Source organism: Mycteria americana, chromosome 3, assembly GCF_035582795.1.
Source record: "Mycteria americana isolate JAX WOST 10 ecotype Jacksonville Zoo and Gardens chromosome 3, USCA_MyAme_1.0, whole genome shotgun sequence".
NCBI lineage: Eukaryota > Metazoa > Chordata > Aves > Ciconiiformes > Ciconiidae > Mycteria > Mycteria americana.
Window position 1 is genome coordinate 70951226 of NC_134367.1, and position 9569 is coordinate 70960794.

The 9569-nt window shown below is 40.8% G+C and overlaps 1 long non-coding RNA gene across 1 annotated transcript; it reads left to right on the forward strand.

Moving 5' to 3' along the window:
• The first annotated feature begins 5721 nt into the window (after positions 1 to 5721).
• Positions 5722 to 9251, forward strand: LOC142407736 (uncharacterized). Its single transcript, XR_012775030.1, has 3 exons — positions 5722 to 6056; positions 8892 to 9097; positions 9196 to 9251. It is a non-coding gene; the product is annotated as an uncharacterized LOC142407736 (long non-coding RNA).
• The last annotated feature ends 318 nt before the right edge of the window (positions 9252 to 9569 follow it).

Sequence of the window (9569 nt, forward strand, 5' to 3'; positions counted from 1 at the left end):
GCAGTGTTATATGGCTTAGAGATTGCAACCCCCTCTAGATGTGCAACACTTACCCAGTGCTTGACTGGGAGCTTGCCTGCGAGCACTCTGACGTGATAGGGAAAGAATTCAAACTGCAATATCTCAAGCTGATGAGCTCTCAGGTAAGTATGTTGCTGCTCCAGCTTATTTGAGTTCTTAAAATTTTAATGCAACTCTACAGCCTCTTTGGGGGTAAAATCCTTGACAACACTAGTGTAAAGAATAGGACTGAATCTTCCGTATGCCCCTGCGTGGCTGTGACAGGATCAGTAAAACATGGAAGCAGATATTCAGCATTCAGCAGCTGCTGTAAGAACCACCTGTCAGCAGGGCAGACATTACAGCATTGATGGATATTTTTCAAAACCACATGTATCCCACAACCTGCCCTGTCACCTTCCCGGGGTTCTCACAGCTCTCCTGCTATGTTATACTCAGGAAAGGGGTGGCAGGAGGTTAAAGCTTGGCAGTGATTGATTTGCCAGTGTGGTTGTTCTGGGCGTTGAAGAATTCTTGCTCTCTCCCTTTTGAGTGTCAACACTGAAGTACTTTAACAAGATTCTTCCACTTTGACAATTTGCTTCTGAGATTCAAAGCTTTTCTAAATGATTAAGATTATGCCTAGACTATGAGAGAGATGCACCCATGGCACCCCAACATCCTGGTTTTTTACTGTCCCAATTGTCCATCTCACTGTTTTGGCATTCATACCGTGGTGATTACTATTACTACATACACAGTTCATCTGTAAGTATGGTGTAATAGGCCATTACAATACATTTTATATTCTCACTCTACACAGTCAGATGTCTCCATATCAGATGGCTCCAGAGGGGTACAGTCCCTCCTCTGACTGTTCTTGTGCTTGTCCTGTGCAGTTGCTGTTGTGCAGCTGTAACACTCCTACTGTAAACAGATTAGCTGGTCCTCCTTGCAGAAATAATACTGCATCATCAAATTATCTTTGCTAAATGATCTATGCTTTGATATTCCTTACGGAGACTATTGAAAATCTCTAGGAACATCTAAAGGCATAGCAGGGATGAAGGCAGTAGAATGCTGTAACTCAGTCTGATTCTGTGATAGAAGATACTATAGAAATGTAACTTTGAGGATGAAGAATTAAACCTTTTCTTTATTTGCCATATTTAATTAGCATGTAGGTCCATCGCATGTGTCTAACATAAGACACACAGATGGGTTGTGCTGGATTTCCTTGGTGCATAAAATAAATAATTTCTTTATAATAGAGATATTATTCCTATTAAATATTACGCAGCTCTTCTATGGTGACTGCTTCCAGGTGGAAGTATCATTGATGATTGATAGTAATATAAGATGTATAACTTGTACTTATCAGGCTGGAGGAAGCTCTGTATATACTTCAGTCCTGTGAAGTGTTGTATGCCTTGGACCACCACTGACTCCAGAGACAATCTGAGTATCTAAAATGAATGTTTAGCACTTTTTAGAATGGAACTCGGCTTCCCTTAATGGGGATGTGGCCTGAGGATTAGGTGGTAGTGTTGCAAGTCTCACACACCCAGTGCACAGTTAAAAACTGGGGACTCTGCTGACTGGTTGCCTACTTTCAATGTCTGACTACTGGATGATAGCTGAAGCTGAATTTTTGCCCTGCTGTGCGTGTTACACACTGAAACAGAAGAATTCCTTCTCCATTCACTTTCATGGGGTTTAGCATCCCCATGTCTAGAGCCCAAGAAACATTTGTTCCAAAACTAGTTTCATTGTGTCAGAATCTGGGATAGGAGTTCTCCCTTCAAATACAGTCTTGGGAACTCAGATGTTTAACCACTGTACTGCAACCAAAACACTGTTACCCAAAAGTGAGCTTTCACTGACTCAAATTCACACAGAATGTGTAAATGCTGTACAACTGATGCAAAAAGAATTGGATTGTGTAGTTACCATTCTTTCTATATCCTTTCTGGATCAAAATTGTCTAGGCCAATGCTTAGAAAAAATCTTGCTGCAAATTATTTGCCTTTTCTAAGAGCTTATTATTTTTTATTTTTTTTCTGTAGAATAGAGAAGGAACCTCTCTGCTGCACAGAATTTGAAGTACTTTTCTGGCCTTCAAAAACAAAGAACTATTACATAGCAATTACTGCACTGGATGTTCCTCTCTGTCTTCCTGTACATCAGCATGTGGACTTTTCATCAGTGACATGAATTTTCCATGTGACTTTTATTTAGTTTTTAAAACCTGCCTGCATATAACTCTTTCAAAGTTATCTACTCTCAGAATCATTATTATGCTTTAAAATGCTTGCAACTGTGAAAACCCGTAGGCAGATGTTTCCTAATGAACAGTGTGTGCCATGGCCAGTTGCATGTGAACAGCAGAAATACGAACTGTTCAAAACAATACACATTTTGTGGTTGGGTTTCTCCTAACTAGTGAGTGTCCCCACCAACAGCAGTTTCCTGGCAGAACGTAAGGGTACAGCAGCTGTTTGAGCAAAAGAACCCCACCCCTGTTGCTGGGGTGGTTTTGTATATCCTCAATAGATTTTTTTTTTTAAAACCACCCAAATTTGCACTGGGAATTCACAAAGTAACATGCAGAAAAGAATCCTTCATCTGCACTAGGTATGGGACATCACTGCAATTGTGGGTGTCATTCATTCTGTATGCCAGGCTGCTTCTTTGGGAAGCTGAGTGAAAAGTTACTGGTCTAGGTGTACACATTTAGCACATTTATCAGGAGGGAAAGATGCTTTCCTGGTCCATACTTCCTTAGCAGAGTAAGCCTGACTTTTGGAGGGTCTGCATATATTCAGGTCCCATTAAATCAATTAGAAATATTCTTACTCAGCATCTCAGCTAACTCTTTCTAAAAAAGCAAAACAATCAGAAGTGGTAATTTCAGTTTAAGAGGTGCATTTTGTTAAAAAACAATTTGCATTTGGGTGCTTTTAGGTACATAAAAGTACTATTATTACAGAAAAGAACTTTAAAATCCATTTCACTTATCATTAATTATGGCCTTTGTTTATGTGTTTGTCTTTGCTTCTGTATTTATCACAGAAGATTAACAAAGTCGGTGTATTACAAGGGACGCTTCACTGATCATCAGTATTTTTCTGTAATTCACTAATTATTTTTTCTTATGGGAAAGAGGAGAAGGCATACACCATGTTGGTACTATGAAGTTCTAAAATGCTATGAAATGCTGGCTGAAGGCATTCCCTTACGTATACCAGAACATTACATATTTCTTTGGGTTCTTCCTAGAACAGAGAGGCTTTGGAAATTTTTTTTTTTTTCAGTAGAAGTGAAGGACATGTATTTCTTTGTCTTCTTTATTCTTGGCAGCATGTAACAAGGAAAACAGATTAAAAATAATCATTATGCTTCCAAACATATTTAATATGTATGTATTTGGATACATATTATTCACTTTTGTATTTTGTTTTATTACTTGCTTCCCAGAACAAAGAAAGCAAAGAAACTCAGGAAAATACAAGCCAAAGAAACAGCGTGTGAGAGCGTGTATGTTTGCATGCAATAATTTATATACTAACTTCATTACATAGTAATACGAACCATCTAGCCAGCAATGTTCCCCTGCTTCATTACACTGTGCACAGAAAAATTGAGCTTTATATTAGAGATCTTGTTGTATTCATTGCCATCTGAATCTTTTGCCTCTTTCATTGTTCTGCTCATCTCAATTTAAAACGCAGTTCCGATTTTGATCTCAGAGTACTATAAATCCAAAATAAGTCTAACAACTTCAAAGGAGTTTATTTCTGCTTTACATAGCTATAACTAAGATACAAATCTGGCCCACAGGCACATTCATTTTATAGCGAGTTAAAACATGTACCCTTACTATTGGCAAATCCTTAAGGTTAACAGACATACATGTGCTGTTAGAATAGCAGCTACGGTGCTTTTTTTTTTTTTTTTTTTTTTTTTGCATCCAGAGCTATTTTTGGTTCCTTCCCCTTTGACACACATTCCTGGTAACCATTAAAAGTGGCTCTTCTTAGTATAAAATTAAAGCTGATAGCTGAGCACTTTATGTATCAAATAAATAGTTTTCTCTTTAGATTATGATTATCATACATGGAATAGAAACGTGAGGTCTGATTCTCCTTTCACTGGCAGTGGTGTAAATCAGCAGAGATGGGGTGAAAGATGGATAGGAAAACGATTCTGGGGATCTATTCATGTTTGATGCTTGGCTATCAAAAGAAGAGTGTGATGCAGAAACGGGGACTGCTTGTGCCTTTGTGGGCTCTGAATGATCCCTGTCCCTGCTTGTGGAAAGTCTGCTTGGAAGGAAAAGCAATGCACAAGGTCATTCACAGCTGTCTCCTCTTGAAGGAGCCAGAGCTGACACTGCAGCACATTGCATCAATGGGGTTTGCCTTCACCTAGGTGGGGATGTAAGACTTGCTGGAAAGGGCTGCTACCATTGTCCCTGCGGGCTGTCACACTGGAGTTACTGGTCCCGTCTCCCCTTTGACACAGCTGTTGCCCTTGCAGGCTGACATGGACTCGGTATTTGTGCTCTGTCTGTGGATAGAATCTACCCCAAAGGTGAAAGGAGAAGTGGATGACCTTGTCCATCACAAATTCCTACGCTGGCCTTTCATCTGCCTTAATCCCCAGGTGCCCTGATGTAAATGACTGAGTGCTCCTGCGTCTAACTGATTTCCTCCAGGAACTCAGGGAAGGTGTTCCAACCTTTTTTGGGGTCAGTCTCGGGGACTCGGGGCTCTCCTCTTTTCATATGACCTGGGCTAGCCAGTAACATTTCCTGGGATGATTTTAGGCTTACTCCCCAGATCTGAATTTCCAGGTGCCAGCAACAGAAGGTTCGTAGTGGAAAGTCCCTGGGATGTTGACTAATTTCCTCTTTTTTTCCATTAGGGCCTAGATTTTCTGACTTTCAGTGTGCACAACCAGGAATACTTATTTAATTTAGCATTTGTGAGCCTAGGCAAAATGCCAGGAATTTATTGTATCAGTGGGTGGGGTGGGCAGATGGTGGCACGGCTTTGGGCATTTGCCAGCAGTTGGCAATTTCATTTCTTTATTTTTATTTAACTGTGTACTCTGCCTACACATGGCATTATGATAATGGGGGCAAATACCCACAAATATTGATGAAGGAGATCAGCTTCTAAGAAGATCCCCATTACGATGAAAGGGTGTTAAACTCACAGCCTACAGTCATCTTCGTGGACTGCGTGCAGCCTGTTAACCCAGTTCCACGATGTAAGTTGGTTAAAGTATCAAACCCCTGCTCAGGAAAAGTTTCCCTTCAAGGGTAGCATGAAGGATTTAAGTTTAAATCAGTGGGATTTAAGCACAGGCTTGTTTCCTGAAGTAGGACTTTGCTAAGTTTCATTCTTTCAGCTAAGCCTCAGCTTTGCTATCTATTCTTCAGAGAGAAAACGCAGCCAGAAAGTGAATGTTGTCACTGAGATTAGCTCTTGCATCCAGAGCCACTGGGTTTCCAAGCAGACTGTGATTGCACTTGGAAACAGCAAAAAATAGGGGGGAAATGGTCCTGTTTCCAGGGTGGTTGCTGGAACAAACGCTGACAGCGTGGTCACCAAAGGATAAAGAAGACTTCCTGTCAACTTGTGATGGTTTGCCAAACACATACTTCAAGGTACGAGCAGAGGTACTGTATAGTAAAGAATATAAGAATAATGAATATGTTCCTGTAATAAAGACTAGACTAGTTGTAGACAGGGCACCATATGCAAAGGAAAGTCTCATTCGGTGTCAGTAAAGATCATACAGTTGGGCCTTAAAGGCAGTTATCTGGAAGACAGGAAATACCCTCTGTGTCACACGCTCCGAGTGTGTTATTTTCCCTGTTATGACATTGTCTGAAATTGCTCCAGCACTTGCAGGCTTCCGACACTCAAGGAGACGAGGTGCATACAGCAGCACTTCGGGGGTCCCGCATCGCCCACACTCTCCTGCGATGCAAAAGGCTGCACCTGATGCTCATTCAAATGCCATCAATGCTTTTATCAGGGCCACAAGTAAGTAGTTAGCCGCTTCTACGTATCTTTTTAGGATAAACTTTCTTGTGTAAAGATGATTACTAGAAAAACTTGCAAGGGATAAGCTTCATCCCAGCCTTGAAAGGGCAGGCTGTTTTGGGAGCATTCCTGTCACGTGTGACAGCCTGCGTTTGAATCTCACAAACTTTAGGTGGCTTTTTTCTGAGCGTTGCAGGTGCTCTGAGCATAATCCCTGTAATACTCCAGCCCAGAAACACTCAGTACAGTACATAACCAACACTGCCTGTAGCTGAACCTTGGGTTTGCCTCATGGTAGTCAATATTCATCCTACTTTAAGGGCCAAGCTTTCTGGTTAAGTTACACCCCTCATTACAAACTCTGTTCAAGTGAACCCTAGGATGCACCATGTCATACAGTCAGGTGATGTTGTTTTGCATCACTGGAGATTTCGTATAACCACAATGCCCAGCCCAGCCCTAAGACAGCAAGGTGCTTGCTCTGGAGCTCATATGAGGCAATTGGCCACAGGAAGGCAAAACAATTGAGCTAACTGACTTAAGATGAAACATCTTGAGTCAATTCAACAACTCAAAATACCATTTTTCCCTGAAAATTATATTTAAATATGATTTTCCTCTGGAGAGCAACAGATTTATGGGACCTGCATTTTCTGCTGGAAAGGCACTACAGTGAGAGATCCTTGATCAGCTCTAATAATTTAAGCACTGTAGCATTATGGGGTATTATTATTAACTCTGGCAAATAAACAAACGTGTCCTTTGCTCCTTTTTTTTTACCTGCAGTGCCCTCCTTTCCTTTTCTCTGCTTCCATTGCATTGGCCCTAAAACTCTGACTAGACAAACAGATCATCTAACCTCACCCATCTAGTCATTTTTCAGCTAATTACTTTGTGCTCCCAACCCCCAAGCAATTTTCATGTAAACATGTTTCAGGAAATATGTTTCATTGTGGATAACTCCCTTGCCACTCTCAAGTTCAGGCAGGTGTTTTGTTTGGTTTTGTGCAGGTTCTTATTCTCTATCATTAGCCTTTGTAAGCCATTATTTTTGTTTTAACTGCTTTGATCTATTCACTAACTTCAAACTAGCCTAAGTAAAAGTTGACTCCTGTATGTTTTCATTGATTGATTTTCATATTATATTAATGTTCCTAAACAGAGCTTAGCTTCATTCAGCTTTTCATCTGTGCTCAAATAAATGAGATTTCTGCCACAAATAGGACCCACAGACCTTTCTTTCCCACAAGAAGAAATACAGATCATCACGTGGCAACAGCTGTCAGGTAGAACCCCAGCCTACATCCACTGGGGACGCACATACTGCGCGGCGACCCGCAGGAGAGCTCCTGCGGCTTTGCAGGATGCTCAGCTGTGGCAGGTCATGCTGCGGAGGCCCAGCTCTTTCAGAAAAACACCAAAGATGTCCAGAGTGACAGCCCCACTCAAAATGCCAACCTTCAGCTTGTGCAAGGTTGAATGAGCTCAGGTGAAGCAACTTTATGCCCTGAAATCTTCATTCTTACCTCCAACTTTGACCTTTCCAAGCTCTCATCTCCAGCTGTGACTAAGCTTGGCTTACCTTTAAAATAGGTGATGTTGCTTGATGATTATATTGATGTATGTAGTTATAATTTGAATATTCTTCAACAGATCAAGTAGGTCTTGCTCCTGTTTTCTCATACGTAGTTCAAAGAATTGCACAATCTTAGAGGAAAGGCAGGGCCTCTTGGTATACACATCTTATGAAGGAGAGTAGGTAAATATGCTGCCTCAAAATGTGAGTTTTCAGAGATCAAATCACCTGACAAAATAGACTACAGGGCAGAGTTTGTTGAGGCTTCCAGTGAACATCAAGTCTTCTCTCTCGACATGCTGAAAGCTGAGATGACATGTCATACCACTTCTAAATTAATTAGCATTTTGTGTTTGATTTACTCAAAGTCCCTTTAAAAACAGGAAAAAAAATTTTGTTTCTTTAAAACTGCTGAAGGGAAGGTGTCAACCCAAAATATTGCCAAGTTTTATGGTATTTAGTAAACAACCTAAAGAAAGGATGCAAAATCACTGAGGGAAATAATGGTTATCTATCTAAAGCCTTTAATCTCTACACCTTGTCTGGTCAGGTATACATGAACGTGTATCAATGCCATTATGCTCTTCCTTCCTGAAATGAGCTAAGTGGGTTTTTTTTTCCTGTTTGTAAAAGAGAAACAAAGGAGAATGCTCGAGATAAGATTTCTCCATCAAAACTGATATTAGAAACATCTATGCTGGCCCCCAGTGGGAAACTCATTAAATTCTTTGTAGAAATCCTGTTGGCTTCAGCCAGGAGAGCAGCAGAGACGCTGCAAGTTTCCAAGACCCAGCTGTCAAATACAGGGTGTAGAAAGCTATGATTTAGAATTTCCTCTCTAGGGTTTCCCGGTAGAGAGTCTAAATGCAGAGTGCGTCTTAGGGAACCCACATTCTCCCCGGGGAGATAAAAAAACATGCCCAACAGTCAGAAAAGAGTCTGTTCTCATAATATTTCCAGCTTGCTTTAAAACCAGCTGGGATTTCCAGGCTGCGAAACTTGGATCCATATGAGAACGTCTGTACACTTCTCTGACCCTTATTTTACTTCCAAGCTTTAGAGTTGTGTCCACCTGAGGGACTAATGCAAAATGGAATCAGGATGGACCTGGAGGAATACACATATTTGTGCAATGCATTTGGCTTCATGGTTAGGCATTCTTGCTGCTCAACTCAGTCAACAAGTCATTTATGGCTTTCATGGGAATTTTTGCCTCTTAGTGCAAAGATAAATAAACATAAATGTTTCTTCCTTCCCAGAAACAGAAGTTATGTAGGCATGATTTGACTTGACCGTAAAACCAGTGCTGACCTGGCTGTGCCACCGTGGTCTAAGGGACTAAAGCTTTAATTCACTGGGCTTGGCTTTCCCTTTCCAGCTGTTGTGAAGAGGGAACTACTCTTCTCCTAATTCCTCACGCCAGCCTCATCGATGTGCCCTTCTCATGAACTAAGCAGACCCCAAGGTAGTATATATTTTGTTATCGCTGTCTTCAGGTTAGTTCAAAGGTGGACGCATTTACCTTGTGTTTTATTTCTGTGTCTTGATGCTTTCTTTATACAGTGTGTTGGGGTATGTTCTGACTTTCTTCCTATAGGGTGCAGGTGGGTCTTTTCCAGGTAAGCATAATAACTTTTCATGCCTTTTCAAGGCGTAATAGAATGTATTGCCAACACTGTTCGTTAGTACAGGAGTAGCAGCAATAACGTTACTGTAGCTATGACGATTGATAGATATGAGAGGGTACTTTCTTGAGCCCTTGGAAGCTTTGCTGTCTTCTATCTACATCACACAAATTAATCTTTTCCTGCAATGCTTGCTCCTGTTTGTTAGTAACCTTAGAGAAAATGTCCAAATAAATTCATCCGTAGGTAGGATTTTAGTTTACTCCCTTCCCTAGGCTTCTGAAACTAATTAGGACTTAACTAATTATTACA